This window comes from Eucalyptus grandis, chromosome 10, assembly GCF_016545825.1.
Source record: "Eucalyptus grandis isolate ANBG69807.140 chromosome 10, ASM1654582v1, whole genome shotgun sequence".
Taxonomy (NCBI): Eukaryota; Viridiplantae; Streptophyta; class Magnoliopsida; order Myrtales; family Myrtaceae; genus Eucalyptus; species Eucalyptus grandis.
In genome coordinates, this window is record NC_052621.1 from 27638807 (window position 1) to 27655860 (window position 17054).

The 17054-nt window shown below is 38.2% G+C and overlaps 2 long non-coding RNA genes across 4 annotated transcripts; one reads left to right on the top strand and one right to left on the bottom strand.

The window, feature by feature from the left end:
• Positions 1–13034: 13034 nt before the first annotated feature.
• On the top strand, positions 13035–15522 carry LOC104422563. Of its 3 annotated transcripts, none has more exons than XR_005546933.1 (3): positions 13035–14331; positions 14446–15018; positions 15106–15522. It is a non-coding gene; the product is annotated as an uncharacterized LOC104422563 (long non-coding RNA). The 3 variants fall into 3 exon arrangements; XR_721220.3 differs by having other exon boundaries at positions 14901–15018; XR_005546932.1 differs by having other exon boundaries at positions 13035–15018.
• LOC120288999 lies at positions 14668–16344 on the bottom strand. Its single transcript, XR_005546934.1, has 2 exons — positions 16107–16344; positions 14668–15475 (listed from the first exon to the last, which is right to left on the bottom strand). It is a non-coding gene; the product is annotated as an uncharacterized LOC120288999 (long non-coding RNA).
• Positions 16345–17054: the final 710 nt, after the last annotated feature.

Below are 17054 nucleotides of genomic sequence, written 5' to 3' on the forward strand. Positions count from 1 at the left end.
ATTATATAGATCTCTCAGGAGGACAGTTCCGTCCTTTCCTTTCTTCTTTAAATTTGCGGATGGAGATTGAAATAAAGAAAGGGGGAGAGAACTTGTGCTCTTGGCCACAATGCTTCCATCATCCTCATCCCATTCTCATTAGCAAAGAGATTCTTTGTGGGTTAATTGTTACTACAATCAAAGTAGACATCAAACTGGGGTCCTATCCACATACGTTGTAACCACCCCAATCAGACTTTAATTAATCATTTGTAGGAATGACTTAATTTCACACTCGAGCGCAGCATCACTTACGTGGTACCTCCAATCTCAAAATTATGTTTTATTCACTATGACCGCTAGATTAGAATTGAACACATAAAATGAAAAAAAAAAAAAAAAAAACAGACCTATATAGATATAGTCTTTTAGAAAATATCATAATTATTTGTTTTGAGTAGACGAACAGTATAGACACAGCTCGACACAAATTATGACTAGTTAAATTGATTATCGTATTATTAATAAAAATCAAACATGAAGTATCAACTTTCTTTTCTTATGAATTACATTGGGTTGGAGATAGGATTACAGGATTCAAAACTATGACCCAATGTCTTGCCAAAGGATGAGGGGACAAACCTTTTGGACTAAGTAAGAAGAAAGGTATGACGATGACTTCCTCACATGTTAACGAAGATATAGAAGATTGGAAAAGTAGTTGTAGAATTCAAACAGCCAGCCAATAAACATATGATGATTTTCATGAAATTACAAATGAATGAGTGATCACGTTGAGAAAGGGTTCGACCAAAAAAAGATTGTAAAAGGGAATTTCAGTCGAACAAACAGAGTCCCTGCTGGGCCCTTGTTCAAAATGCATGTTCTAGATTCTGGTGTGGGGCATTTGTTTTTAAAGAGGGCTAAGATCATGTTTTCCACTTTATTGATTGATTACCTACACTTTGGATTGTGTAGAACAATATCGGCATGAAGTGTACAAAGTTAATATATTAAGTGATGTGGTCCACTCAATTGAGTGATGAGTTTTGAATGTGATTCCCACACATCCAATTGTCTAGAATAATCATGATATATATAACATTACTCGAATTTATGTATGTTTCAGCGAGCATGATTTGGCCCTAACATCCATAATTCTTGGTATTTAAGTTGACATTATCTTAATTAGTTCATCTTTTTGTGAAAAGCGATAATATCAATTGAGATTCTGCAGGGTTTGATCATCCCCTTCCACCAAAAAGAATATCTTCCATGTGCAAAAGAAGATGGGAAAAGAACTGCTACATTTGACAGTAATTAACATTCCGATTATTAAGCTTTTTGGTCGCCCAATTATAATCGATTATGCTTTCACCTTATGTTCTCGGAAAAGAACCATCTAGGACAGAATCTAGACGACTAATTGATGATAACATATGATATGAGTGTCCCCTTTCAACGCTACATGAATTCTACTTCTAAAAGAACTTACCCCTTTGATGGACTTCTTTGAATAAGAATCTTGCGTCATTCAAGAGATGTTGCCATGAGGTCATTGCTCCGGTCGCTGAAAATCAATTTTTCACAATAAATTCATATAGAAAATTAGATAAACAAAGAACTTACCACTTCATGAGTTTACATTTCCTAAGCACATTGAGTACTGTTTTTTTTTACATTACTTTATTTCTCAACCGGTTTGTTGAGAGAGCTTCTAAGAAAAAAAATATATTGTGATTGCTGTTAGCTCTGCTGGTAAGTCAAAGGAAAATAATATATAAGAGGTGTCGAATATATGGATGCATTTCAATTAATAAAAAATTGCTAACGAAAAAAATAATTCAATTAATTTTTCAAATGAAAGCGAATCGACCCCTTGGAAACTCTAAAAGTGCAATGGAAGCTTGGTGGGAGACTTGTAGATTGCACTAATGAAGAAAAGGCCTCATAAATCATCCAAACTTACACATAAATCAAGAAGTGAAGGAAACTTTACATCAAGATTGATCAATTAATAATGGTTCTAGAAAGTCGCATCACTACTTGAAGACGGGATTAAAACCATAACAAACATATTCCACCTTGTGGGGTAGTAAAAAACTTACTTTGCATAAGAAAAGATACTTGTTGAAGGCGTTGGATAATTTTGAAAAAAATAGGACTTTTTGAATAATTTCTTTCGTGCTTAGGCCGGCGAGTCATTTTTATTCAATCAAAGGATAAATATAACCCTCGGTCCCTGCATTCAATACGATAATTCTGGCATGGGACATACTTTTTATATTTTAAAACATAATAAACTACTCAAGTCAGTAATATTTTCCGACCAAAAAAAAAAAAGAGTATTTTCCTCAAACCAAGTTTCTAATCGGTGTAATATTTTAATGTTTGTGATCACCAATTAAAGATATGATTGGGGGTAAATATTCCCCAAGAGAGAGAGAAAGACATGACCCGATATTTTTAGTCTAGTTATGAAATGAAAAACTGACTAAATTCTTTGGGCGCGTTTGGTAACGTTTTCTGTTTAAAAATTGTTCTAGGAACGAGAAATAGAAAAAGTGTTTCGTTCTGGGAACAATTTCTGAACAAAAACGCGTTTGGTAAACTTGTTCGGGAACAAAAAATAAATAGAAACATGTTTGGTAAATTTGGATAATTTTTTTTATTTCTTTTATTTTTTTCTATTTTTTTCTTATTTTTCCTTTTTTTTTCTTTTTCTTTTTCATTTTTTTTTTTTCTTCTTTTGGCCGGTCGCCGGCCAAGGCCTTGGCCGGCGAGGCCGAGCTCGCATAGCCGGCGGGCGAGGCGCGGCCTCGCCGGCCACCGCAGCGACGCCGACTCGCCAGATCCCGGCGAGGCCGAGGCTCGCGCCCGCTAGGCGAGCTCGGCCTCGCCGGATCCGGGGTGAGATCGAGCTCGCCCGGGCCGGCGCGAGGTCGGCCTCGCCTTGATCCGGCGAGGCCGAGCTCGCCCGGCCGGCGGGCGAGGCGCGGCCTCGCCGGGCCACCGCCAGGCGAGGCCGAGGCTCGCCGGCCGCCGGGCGAGCTCGGCCTCGCCGGGACTGGCGAGATCGAGCTCGCCCGGCCGGCGAGCCTCGGCCTCGCCGAGCCACCGCCGGTCGGCGTCGCCGGCAGTGGCTCGGCGAGGTCGAGGCTCGCCGGCCGTTGGGCGAGGTCGGCCTCGCCTGATCGGGGGCGAGCTCGAGCTCGCCCAGCCATGGCGAGGCCGACCCTCGCCCGGCCTACGGCGAGCCTCGGCCTCGCCGGGGACTGCGAGCCTCGGCCTCGCCGGGGCCGCGAGCCTCGCCGTGGTGGGCGAGGCCGCCGCCCCTCGTCGGCCGGTCGCCGGCCATGGCCGAGGCCGGCGACCGGCCAAAAGAAAAAGAACAAGAAAATAAGAGAAAAAAGAAAAAAAAAAAAAGTATTTCTCAAAAGTGTTTGAAACAAGAAACACAAAATTTGTGTTTCTTGTTTTCTTTTTTGTTCCTCAGGAACAAAAGAACAAAAAGGAACGTAAACGCACTCCAAACGCAAGTTGTTTCCTTTTTGTTCCTGCGAACAAAAAAACAGAAAAAGTGTTTAAAAATAAAAAAAAGAATACAAACAAACGCAGCCTTTGTCTTTGTTTGTTGTAACTAATAGTCAACTACAGGTTCGTTTTCTGATAAGTATTATAAAGGCCCAGAATTCAATTTGAGTACTTAAATCTTGCTAACTACCATATAGATTACATTCGTAAGCAATAAATAGTTCAATGATTTATTCTTTTTTTGTTAGATCAATGTTAGTATTAGTAAATATTACTAATTGGGTCATATTTTTCTTCATCTACTTCGAAATAGGTTTTTAATTGATTAACTTCAAAGTGGACACATCATATTTAGTTGAGGGTCTTCCCATTTTCCTGAATTTCAAGCGTCTTAAAAACCTACTACCGTATTTTCATCGAAGCCAAACACACTGTCTTCATCGAACTCAATGTCTTTATGTGCTCCTAATTTTATACTTGTTGCTTGACCCGTTAGTTTGTTACGCCATGAGAGATTGTCTTCTGCAAAAATACTCTTTCTCGGCTATCCCGGCCTCTCTATTTAGTTTCATCCATGCATATTTGACAAATTTCAAACATTTACCATATGAAATATATTGTAAAAGTTTGTCAATCAGAGGTCTTATAACGGATGAATTTTGCTAGCCATTATTCGAGGAGGATAATGTGCCGATGGCCGATGAAACGTGGCTGTCATGTCATTACTCTTATGACAACGAGTCATGGGAACTTTGCAGCTTTAAATGCATGTGATTAACCTCATTCACAACGCGTGCTTAAAAAATTGAAAATTTCAATTCAAGGTGGCGTGCCTCGTGGCCATTCGTCAACGGAACCGTTTCCAAAATATTTGTATGGATTACTTCTACTGCCTTGATTTAAACTTCCACTTTGAATTTTGTTTAGTCGAAATACTTGAGCGTTTGGAAAACATTTAAATATACGTAGAATTGTATATAATTTTTTATATAATTTTTTACAATATCTAAATGGGGTCTCTTTTTCGAATATGAATGGAAAGTCGTAAGCAAAAACCAAAAGGGGATGATAACTACTAGCAAAGAGCATGACACGAACAATCCGACCCAAACTTGTTTAAGGGAGTTCTCCGATATCTTAGACAAAAAAAGAATAAGCAAAACATGAAATTTGATTTCACATTCACTTCCTGCATATATTGAGTTGTCTATAGATGTGGAGATCATTGGATCTATAGTTTTGTATCTTTACTCGTAAATATTTGCAAAAACTAACATGATTAATATAATGTCGCATTTGCAGAATTGAGGAAAATACGAGCAAGTGGACGCGACGCCCAAAGAAATACGAGCATTTACAAAAGTGCGTGGAGAGGGATCGAAGGAGCCACGACGACGCAACGAGAGGGATACAAGGCAGCTACTAGTATCCCTCTCGTTGCGTGCTCGAGGCTTCTCCATCCACTCTCCGCGCACTTCTGCAAATCCTCGCAAGATTTCCCCGCCATTGATATGGGGACGACCCTGTGACTCCGAACTCGACATCAAGAGTCACCTAGGCGCACTCCAGAAAGCTGCTGAGGATGTGACTGAAACGAACGAGCTGGCAGGGCGGCACGACGACCGTAGCTGGAGGTTCGCAGGGACACTAAGACACGGCCGACGGGGCAATGAAGGCGACGAAGCTGCGCCAGCGGCAAAGTCGGGAGGGGCGGAAGTTGATGTAGATGTTGCTGTGAGAGTGGATTCTCCATTGATAACGTGACCCAACTGGGAGAGGGAAGTGATGATGGTGATCGTGCTCTTCGTAGGAGTGACGTATATCGTCCCCTTTTGATGTTATACCTATAGGGAGATCTGATGAAGAGCTGGACTTGAGGTGGTTAATGATATTTGCCCAGAAAATCTCGTCTCTGTTTCAAACCCTTCGCATCTCATGCGGTTGGTTTTGTCATTTGCCCGATCGTGATTTCCAGCTTCCCATTCAAAATGATCCTCAATCCACGGCGGATGGTTTCACTCTCCTACTTTGAATTTCATGATTGATCCTCATCTCCTCAATCTCATAAGCTCCGATGTTGCGCGCGCTTGTCCGTGATGACATTATGGAGAGAGGCCGTAAGATCGGAAAATGCACGGTGCATGGGCTTAAACGAAATGCGAATGCAAATTATGTAAATGGTATTTTTGTTTAGGGGTCGATCCCTAATTTTTTTATATGCAATTAATGATTAAATGGAATAGTCAAAATCTAGGTGTTAATGGCTACTGCGATTCTATTTTTGGCTAAGTTCTAAAACTTCATAAACTGGTATACTATGCATGCACGATATTATTTGTTTGGAAATCTGGAAATGTCGTGAAAACACTTGTTGACTGCGCTATTGATTTACGAGGGTGTTTTTTCATGTATAATGGCGTGACTCCGCTTTGTGCGTGAAAATGTTCATGCGAATGTCAACCAAAATACAAAATTCAATTATGTCGTACGAAATTGGCAATAAATACACGTAGTGAAACATAACAAATTGAATGCGAAACATGATAATTAAATAACATATCATGGAAATAATCATATGCAACATGATATGGCAGATCTACTACAAGACATAATGATAAAATGACACCGTAGGATAATAATCATGTAAAACATAACATAACAAATCATTCGAAAAACATAAAGAGAAAATGATATGAAATGACAATATTCACATGCAACATGACATGATAAATTAGATGCGATATGCGACCAACTCATATTAGATTCCATCCTTAGTTGGTGGGAAGCTGTTGAGCTCATGGTACTAAAGCAACTACAAGTAGCCGTATTGATATGTTTCTTTTCTATAAACCTTCTAGAATAAAGTCAATTGTACGAGGTTAGCTAAATCATAGCACATAATTTGCAGTAAGCACTCAACTTTTGAAGAGAAAGTTCAGCAAAGACTGCCCCTCTCGGGTCTCCTATTCATACATTGAACCCAATCTAATTCTTTTGCGTTAGCAATTTACAGAGTCAACCCAAGACCCACATTTTATCATATCATGTATCATATAAGTCTTGATTCTATCAATGTGAATTTGTAGGGAAAAAGACATGGCCAATCTTCCCAACATCAAGTCTATTTTTTAAATGTGTAGTGAATCACGTGAGACTGGCCAAGAGAGATGGAGGAGCTCGAGGGTCAATGTTTCGAGTCAAAGAACGAAGGGTCAACTCCTTTTCTCATTAATGGCCATAAAGAGAAGAAACTCCTTTTTCCCGTTGAGTACTCTACCGATTGGGATTGGTTTTGAAGGCCCTTATGTCATGAATTATGCATGCCTTACACTTCTTGAGACATGGGGTAATTTGCACCCATGTTTAATAAACTTAAGTAGACTTCCCAATCTTACCATTGAATTTTAATTTTAATTTCTTGATATGCTAAATTGTCAATATGTTTCCATTGATGTACTTTCGTTAGTATAAGTTTGATTTCTCAAGGAACTATTGATGATGTGGATTTAGCATGGAAAATTGGCCACGTTCTCATCTCCTCGCCAGGTACCTAGTTCGACGGAAAATTGGTTAAATTCTAACCAAACTGTATCAATTGCAAAAATCACTGCATTGGTTGATAGAATTCAGTAATAATTTTGCGGAATCTGTTTTTTTTTTCATGGACTACTCAAGTGATGCTAGATAATTTTGAAGAATAAATTATTCAAGTCATATAAATGAAGATCTCCTGAGGACTATGTTGCTGATATGTGACTATACATTTAAATCATTGTTCGAGGCCACTCGCAATAAATATTTGTGGGAGTTGAATGTAGAAATTAAAAAAAAAAAAATTATATTTGTTTTCCATCTTGTACCAATAAGGTAATGACTTAGATGGCAATAGAGTTTGCTCATCTTTTGTGATCTTGAATTCAAATTTTGTTGAGAGAATGTACTAGGCCGATACGAGGAAATGCGCTCTTAAGAATGTTTGGAGAGATGGACTAGTTGAATATGTGAAAGTTGGCCCAAACAACCATATGACGGCTAAACCAAACAAATTTCGGGACGTGCGACCCCCGGAGCCATAACTTTTGTAAAGGGACATTTAAGTCGCCATAACTATTACGAAGGTACACTTAAGTCACATTTTAAGAAAAGTGGGACACCTAAGTGCCATCTCCGGCGAAGTTGGCCGGAAATCATACGTGGCATTAAAATATTAATATTTCTCGTTGATGTGTCTCAGGGAGCTGAGTCGGCTCGTCGGCCAAAACGACGTCGTTTTGACATCATTCGAATTTTATAATAATATAAAAATTATTTAAATTAAATTTAAAATAAATTTATTTAAAACATTTTTAAAAAATTTAGAAACTTTAAACATTAAAAAAAGAATTACAAAATTACAAAAAAATTAAAAAATTACTAAAAATTTAAAAAATTTACAAAAAAATTTAGAAAGTTACAAAAAAATTACAAAAAATTACAAAAAATTTACAAAATTTACATAAAATTTAAAAAATTTAGAAAAAATAATTAAAATTTTAAAAATTTTAAAAATTTGCAAAATTTTTAGAAAATTACAAAAAATTTACAAAATTTATAAAAAAATTTACAAAATTTACATAAAATTTACAAAATTTACATAAAATTTAAAAAATTTACAAAAAACTCAAAAAATTTACAAAAAATTCAAAAAATTTACAAACAATTTTAGAAAGTTACAAAAAATTTAAAAACTTACGAAATTTACAAAAATTTAAAAAATTTACAAAAATTTTAGCCCTCAACCGGCACCCTTTTCTTCTTCTTTTTAAATTATTTTTTGTAACTTTTTTAATTTTGCAAATGTTTTTAATTTTTAAAATCTTATTTTAAAGATTTTTAAATAAATTTATTTTTAAATTAAAATTAATTAATTTTCTAAAATTTTCTAAAATTTTTTAAAATTTTCTAAAATTTTTTGATTTTTTTTTTTTGATTTTTTTAACTTTTAATTTCTTTTTAATTTATTTTTAATTTTTAAATATTTTATAAAATTTTATAGAATTTTATAAATTTTTATAGAATTTTATAAATTTTTATAGAATTTTATAAAATTTTATAAAATTTTTACAAAATTTTCTAATTTTTTTAAAATTTTTAAATTTTTTAAATTTTTTTAAATTTTTTAATATTTTTAGTTTTTTGAAATTTTTAAATTTTTTAAAATTTAAAATTTTAAATATTTTTAATAATTTATAAATATTTAAATAAATTTAGTTTTAAATTAATTTTTATTAAATTTTGGCCACATCAAAGCATTAAAACGACGCCGTTTCGCACTTGTCATAGGAAAATTGACACGTCAAAGCATTTTTGGCCGGATTTTGGTCGGATTGGCACTCAAGTGATTCATTTTACTTCCGATTTTGACACTTAAGTGTACCTTTCGTAAGTTATGGACTTAAGTGTCCCTTTTTGAAGAAAGCGCACTCAGAAGTGTTCTTTTGCCCAAATTTCGGTTTATAGATGAATATTATTTTATTTAGTCTTCCCCTCGGCGAATACTTTTCCCCATCGAATAATCTTGGAGATTGTAAGCATAGACAAAAATAATCTACATTAAACGGTCAAAGGTATGCTTGGCGATAGTCTCTCAAGGCCCAACCGAGGCCCAAGTACAAGTTTTCTTTAGGAGTTGGTGAGCGCACATGCTATAAGAATTTAACGAAAGAAAAACAAAACATCAAACTGTTTCTTCTTTTAATGAGATTTTTTGGACATTTGAGATTGAAATCAGCCAAAAATAAGAACGACAAAAGTAAAAAGAAAATTTAAAGGCTCATCGAGATTAATGTTGAAGAGTGCTCTAAGAGCCCTTTAAGTTATAAGGTAATATATGTTCGGAAAATTCTAAATTGTTTGTTAAAATAAGTAGCCTTCTTGCACCTGCACTCTTTCAATCGCTTATGTGGTCTCGAAAAGTGTTTCTTCCTTTTCTAGTTATAGCTTAATTAGTGCCCCGGACGCACTTATTCATTAAAAACGCAAAGAACAAATACAACAAAAAAAAAAAAAAAAAAAAGAAAAGAAAAGGAACATGTTAAGTGCAAGAAAATCAAGTACAAACTAAAATTGCAGGAGGCTCCTATTTCTATAATGCACATCCTATAACATATTTAGTCTATACAAATCAAAATGAATCTGGTCGATTTCTTTGTAGATCCTTCTCAAGCAGAAAAATTAATTAGATCTTCAGGACGTCTTTTCCCCATGCCCTTTTGGCCTCCTTCAACCCCGTGGCTCGTCTAGCCTTCTCGAGGAACTCGGCCAGACCCTCCAGGCAGGCCTCGGCATTGTCCTCGAATGACGACTTGGGCATCAAGTTCTCGGCGACGTGGGCGGGAGTCATGTCGACCTCCTCCAACAAGCTCCTGATGTCTGCAAAGAGCCTGTTATCTCGGAGGTCCCAGTAGTTCCTGGCATGAACATTGAAGGCCTCAAACCTGCAATGCGACGTCTCAATGCGCTTGTCTATTCTCCCCCTCCTGATCAGTGCAGGGTCAAGCTTGTCTGCGAAGTTGATGGTGAACCCCATCCTCTCCCTCACTGCCTGCCCCATAGGCCATCAATCAAGTTCAAGAGCCCTGAGGCTGTGATATCTCCTCGTTGGCTTCATCTTTGCTTTTCGCCCTTTGCTGCCCCGTGAGGTCGAGTGAGCAGTCAGTGTCCTCGACCACAACGATGGACTTGCTGCCGTGTTTATCAGCAGCCTCCTCAGCTCTGCATTGCCTTTCGCCATAGTGAGCTAGAGACCGTACACGTCGAAGACCAGTAAATTGGCCATCGCAGCGACCATTGTCCACTTGCCTGTCCCGGGGGGCCACGGAGGAGGTAACCCTGCTTCCAGGCCTTCCCGGTCCTCCTGTAGTAGTCCTTAGCCTCAGTGAGCATGATGAGGTCCCAACGATCTCCAGCATCTTTGCCAAGTCCACAGCCAAGGTGCCGAACATACAGTACTCGAGCAGGTCTTCCCTTCTTTTCTTTCTATCGGTTTCCTTCCTTTTGTTTCCTTTACCTCTGTTTAGCAAGAATCTATGAATTTTCTGTTGGAAAACTATGGCTCTGAATCCATAAGTCGGACTTTGAGGCGTGATATTACTTTATTTAAAGATTCATTTGCCTCACAATGTCGCTATTGGATTTTGCTTTGCCTTAGACTCTATTGAAACAAAGCAAAGAAGGAGGCAGAATGGAGAAAGGACAATCAATCCTTAGTGACGGGAATCTAGGAATGAATGGAGATCCCTATCAATAGATAAATAAAGAATATCGAATTAGTTACACTACCTTTCTTTGGATGGGGCTCCTTCCCATCTATCTTGATCGGGAAGAGGGGGGAGGCTCTTGCAGAAGCCCTGCCCGCCCTTCTCTATTTTGAGGGATCCCTCATATTGAGGATTCTAGGCTTCTCAGATTCGTAATAGATGGCTAGGAACAAGAAGAGGGTTAGTCAGCCCCCATACGTGATCCTATGATTTTGCGGAGACTTGTGTTTTTGGTAAACAATTGCCCAGGCCTAGTCATTGCGACCCTTCCAGGCAGTTTTTCATTTTAGCAACTGTTCACTATTGGATCTCGCCAATATAGCCCCCTATAGTTTTCGTTACCAAGCTATCTTTTTTGTCATTGTTCCCAAGGAGCTAGTTGGACTCCTAAGGATTGCAATAATAAGGGAATCTAATTTAAAAGTGGTAAGCCCTTGCCCCACTGTCTTTGACATGGACACGGTGAAATTGAATTCTCCGTGAAGATGCAAAGTACCAACGGCTAGACGGGAAGACCCCGTGCACTCACATTCCAACATCCTCGTATCTAACAGTGGTAACAATTTCCTTTCAAATTCATCCAAACGTATTTTGATCATTTGATTGAGGGTAATTCCCCCTCAGATAGTAGCTCTTTCACCCCCTATTCTCCATGGGAGTATTTTTACAGTTAGCTAGCTTCATAGGCTAGTTCTCTCTCACAGAATGACAGAGCAATTGGACTTGTTTACTTACCTACTATAGAAGTGAGCTGGGCAATTCAAATGAGAATATTATATGTCAATTCTAGTATATTTCCAAGGTCTCTCTAAGAAGCAATTGAAAAGATGGCTGTAATTTTGGAAAGAAGATTCGGAAATGATTTTATACTCATTCATCCAATATATATAAATTGGTTTTAAAGAACATAGGCAACTCTTCGTGAAATATTACAAAGTAAACAAAGGTATTTGAAAGAAGTTGCAAAATGAACAAATGCAATCTTTTGAGAAATGTTGCAAATTGAACAAGTATAACTTCCAAAAATTGTCTTGAAAAGACACATATATAAAAATTCGGAATAATAAAAGTAATAAAAAATAATAATTTTATAATAGATAAAATTCGGAATTTTCATAATTTCGAAAAAATACTAAATAAAAAAAAACCTTTGAACTTATAAAGGTTAGTAAGATAACCGTATGAAATAAAATAATAATAAAGGAATTAGTTCTAAGTGAGTATTGTGGGGTTTAGCCCACCCCTAACCTTTTGTTTAAAAAAACTAGAGAAGGCTCACATTTATTAATTGGCCTGTCTCCTCTCAACTTTTTTACGTGAGATAAGGAAAAGCACACTTTGTTTGTTTTACAAACAAACTTCCAATATTTTTCTTGTAGGAAAAACAAAGTACCTTTTGCCATGTTCTTTTTTAAGGAGGGATTTGTGAGTTCTGAGTCAAAAAAAGAGGAATTTTCACGAGGAACAGCAAGAAAGTTACCAAGTCATGTACCATATAAGAGGAGAGACAAGAGCGAAAGGTGGCATTTGACCTTGATGCCAAGTTCATTGCAAAATGTTGACCTCAAATCACGTACGAATTTAGACTGAGAATAAAATAAACTGATAGAGATGCATTTTAAGTTGGCTTGTTCTGGCATAGGCGTAGCCCCTTAAAGCCATGGAAAAATTAAGGTAGCTAGCTTGACTACAAGCTCAACAAAATTGTTGTGCATAACAATCATGATTAATCATGACTCTCGAAATTGAGATACCTGCTAAAAAATCTTGAGACTGAATGATGAAAGAAAAAACTCGTAATTATATATTAATTAAATTACTTAAACAATCTATACTTATCATTCAGCCTACACATTATGCTGCATAGATATCATTATTTAAGGAATGTGGCTTTTATGTATCATAATGGAACCAAGCTTGGTCATAGCAGAGCAAGTAAAATCATCATTAGTATAGGGAACAAGCGTTTCTCCCATACATAGAAAGAGAAAGAAACTTAGGCCGGACCTGTTGAAGAGAGCACCACCACTCTCTCCTTCTCTCCAGAATTTTCTAGCAAAAATCCATCAAGAAAAGCTGCGCCACTTCTAGACTTCTCCGAAGAAATCTAGTTGTACTATAATAAGATAATACTTGTAGAATAGTGTAGAAAGCCAGCAAGTCACCGACTTTCCATCCTATAAATAGGAGCAACTTGCTCCTCATGTGTGCGTGAGTAAGAAGTCCAACTAAGAGTGTGTGAGTGGGTGGAGTAGGTGGCTTGAGTGTAGAGTGTAGTGAAAGTGTAGGGTGATAGAGAGTGAGTGGGTGTATGCACAGAGAGTTGTGTTCGTGTGTGGTTTGTGAAGGGAGTGGGTGAGCAAGTAAAGTGAGTAGTCTTGAGAGTGTGATAGTATAAAGAGTTTGTTATATTGTTTATAAAAAGAAAATAATTATTTTACTTGTACATCCACTTGCTTTTCAACAGGACCATGGACACTTCTCGAGGGAGAGAGGGAGATAGATATGGACCGAGTAGAAGAAGGATAGACCATGCAATAACTTCTTGAGGATAAATGGACTTTTGTCGAGAAAAGATGGCACTTGCAGCCCCTCCACGCAAACATCTTGAAACGCAATAGCTCTCGGTGCCATCTTTCCTGCGACAAGAGCTCCTATTAAGCTCCAAATCAAGTCTTCTCCTCTCTTTCTCTTTCTTTTTGGAGGGGACAAACTCCTAAAGACTCCAAATGTATGGATCTCTACGCTACACGTCTCACCTTAATGATCCAAATGCGCGTTTATATAGAGCTGAGAAGGATTGTTCCGTCCTTTTCGCTCATCTCCTCTCTGTCTTTTTTGTCCAATTTTAAATTCGGTGATAGAGATCGAAGAAAGAAAGAGGGAGAGACCGCGTGCTCCTGGCGACAATGCCCTTCTGCCCTCGTTGAGTTCGCTTTTAGTACGAAGATTCCTTGTGTTGGATTCGATGTTGCTACAAAACAAAGGAAGAGGCAAAGTGGAGTCATATCTCACCCGCGTGCATTGATTAAGCTAGAGCAAACCTTGCACACGTGTAGATCCCACAGTCTGACATTTTAAACCCGTCCCTCCGTCCCTCCCTCTTCAGTTTTTCTCCACAAGACACGTCATCTGGATGGTAGTAGTGCAATAATAAGAGCACATCATGAAAGAGTTTTTGGATATCATTCACTAAAAGACCTGTGAGGTTCAAGACATCAGTTCGATTAGAAAACGAGTATAAAGGAGCATATAGCAACACATTTATATATGTACTTTATCGCATCTGCATGCGCGATGCTAGAGCCTTCTGAGCTGGTACGGACCTAACAGAATCTGTTCTACGCTTTGGAGCCTTTGAAGATGGGCGCGCGCTCTGCTCACATCATTGAGGATAGAAGCACATAGAGCCGGCGACTAAAATTCTCTCTCCAGGAGGCAATTCACGAGCTACTCTCCATCGAGGCCTTTTCTCTCGATTCATTCACTGATTATGGCATCGGCACCGCTTATGAGCCAGGTAACGATTCCCTGAGTTGCCCTGTTGTAGCGTAGATGCATTTCCTTTCGTCAACGTAGGTATGTTTTCGACTAGACTGAGATGTTCTTCACTGTTTTTGCACTTTGTTTGTAGGTAGCTTTCGTTTTTTCACAAGCAGTCAAACATAAGCCGTTTGATGAAATGTTTGTAAAAGACTCTACAAGTTAACTTCGTTTTATTTTGTTATCTTCAAGTGCATTGCCATACATTACATCACGATTAATAAATTTTTGCATAGCGTGCATCCATCTTCAAGAGCATCCAAGAGAGAAACTCTAGAGAGAAGCTCTGGAACGTATTTCGAACGAGATGATATGAAAAGGAGGAAGCCCCTATATATACAAATATAAGGCTAATCGTAACTGCAGATCTTCTCATGATCTAACATTGCATCTCCATAACTACTAATTACCCGTATTTATTACATTTGTACACAATTACTGTATTGCTTGCTTCTAGGAGTATTTTAGAATATTCAAGAAAACCTTAAAACTTTGCGGGTCGGTTGAGGATCACTCGTTTATGGATCAGTCACGACCTTTCTACAGAAAACCTTTGAATCGTGTTGATTCATCGGGCCATGACATTCTCTTCCAACCAATCGGGTGATTCCCTTGTCGCATCTTCAGCATGGAAGGCCATCAATCAGGTTCAAGAGACCCTGAGGTGCGACTCTGCTTCCTTCACCAGTCTCATCATCCTTTGATTTCTCCTCGTTGGCTTCATCTTTGCTTTTCACCCTTTTCTGCCCAGTGAGATCAAGTGAGCAGTCGGTCTCCTTGACTACAGCTCGCTGTGTTTATCAGCAGCCTCCTCAACTCCGTGTTGCCCCTCACCAGTGTGAGTTGGAGGCCGTACACGTCGTAGACCAGGAAATTGGCCATTGCGGCACGACCATTGTAGACTGCCTGTCCCTAGCGATCTCCGGCATCTTTGCCAAGTCCAGGGCCAAGGTCTTGAACACACAGTACTCGAGCAGGTCTACGGTTCCCATCTTTCTTTCCCTCGGTTTCCTTCCTTTTGTTTCCTTCACCTCTGCTTAGCAAGAATCTATGCATTCTCCTCGTAGGATAAGCAAAGCACCTTTTGCCATGCTCTTCTTTTAAGGAGGAATTTGTGACTTCTGAGTAAAAAAAAAAGGAATTTTCACAAGGAAAAGCAAGAAAGATACCAAGTCATGTACGATATAAGAGGAGAGACAAAATCGTAAGGTGGCATTTGACCTTGATACCATGTCACTGCAAAATGTTGACCTCAAATCACGTATGAACTTAGATTAAGAATAAAAATAAACTAATAGAGCTGCATTTTAAGTTGGCCTGTTTAGGGAGAGGCGTAGCCCCTTAAAACTATGCAATATTTAAGCTGACTAGCTTGGCTACAAGCTCAACAAAATTGTCATGCATAAAAATCTTAATTCATTATGACTCTCGAAATTGAAATACTGGCTAAAAAACCTAAGAGTAAATGATGAAAGAAGAAACTCGCAACTATATATCAATTAAATTACATGAACAATCCACACTTATCATCCATCCCACATAATACACTGCATAGATATCATATTTAAGGAACGCGACTTTTATGAATTGTAATGGAATCAAGCTTGGCCATAACAGAGCAAATAAAATCATCATTAGTATGGGGAATAAGCATTTCTCGCATACATAGAAAGAGAGAGAAGGACCATAGACAGTTCTTAAGGAAGAGAGAGAGAGAGAGAGAGAGAGAGAGAGAGAGAGAGAGAGATGAACCGTGTAGAAGAAAGATGGACCATGCAATGACTTCTTGAGGTTAAAACTTAAAGGGACTTTTGTCGAGAAAAGATGGCACTTGCAGCTACTTCATGTGAACATCTTAAAATGCAATAGCTCTCAGTGCCATCTCTCCTGCGACAAGAGCTCCTATTAAGCTCCAAATCAAGTCTTCTCCTCTCTCTTTCTTTTTGGAGGGGACAAACTCCTAAAGACTCTCCAAATGTATCGATGTCTACACTACACAAGCCATATCCATCTCACCTTAATCATCCAAATGCGCTCTTATATAGAGCTGAGGAGGATCATTCCGTCCTTTTCGCTCATCTTCTTTCTGTCTCTTTTGTCCAATTTTAAATTCGGTGATAGTGATCGAAGGAAGAAAGAGAGAGAGAACCCTGTGCTCCCGGCGACAATGTCCTACCCTCGTTGAATTCTCATCAGTCAAAAGATTCCTTGTGTTGGATTCAATGTTAGTACAAACGAAGGAGTCATATCCCGTAGTCCTTCCATTTCCACGTAATCGACATGCACAGTGATTAATGATTGTAAGAATAACTTAAGTTGACTCTCGAGCCCCAGCATCACCTGTAGTGCACCTGCGATCTCAAGTTGATTTTAGATGATTCTTTCGGTACATGCTTCTTAATCGTGGTCTCAGGTTTTCTCTTCTCGTGTTGACAAGTTCAATCGCAACTCGTGCAGCCAGATTTGAACTTATTTGAACTAAAGTCAAACAAACTAAATAGGCATGTGCATGGACGTATTGAAATTAACAAAAAAACTCGCTAGCAAACCATTGGGGTTGGCCACCCTTCCCAAAGGGCCTACATATACAAAATTATCTATGTTAATGTTAACCGTATCACGTAGTATGGCTAGGATCCACATTATCGATTTTCGGCCAAAATTGACTGGAAGTATTACATTGACAAATGATCAAAATGT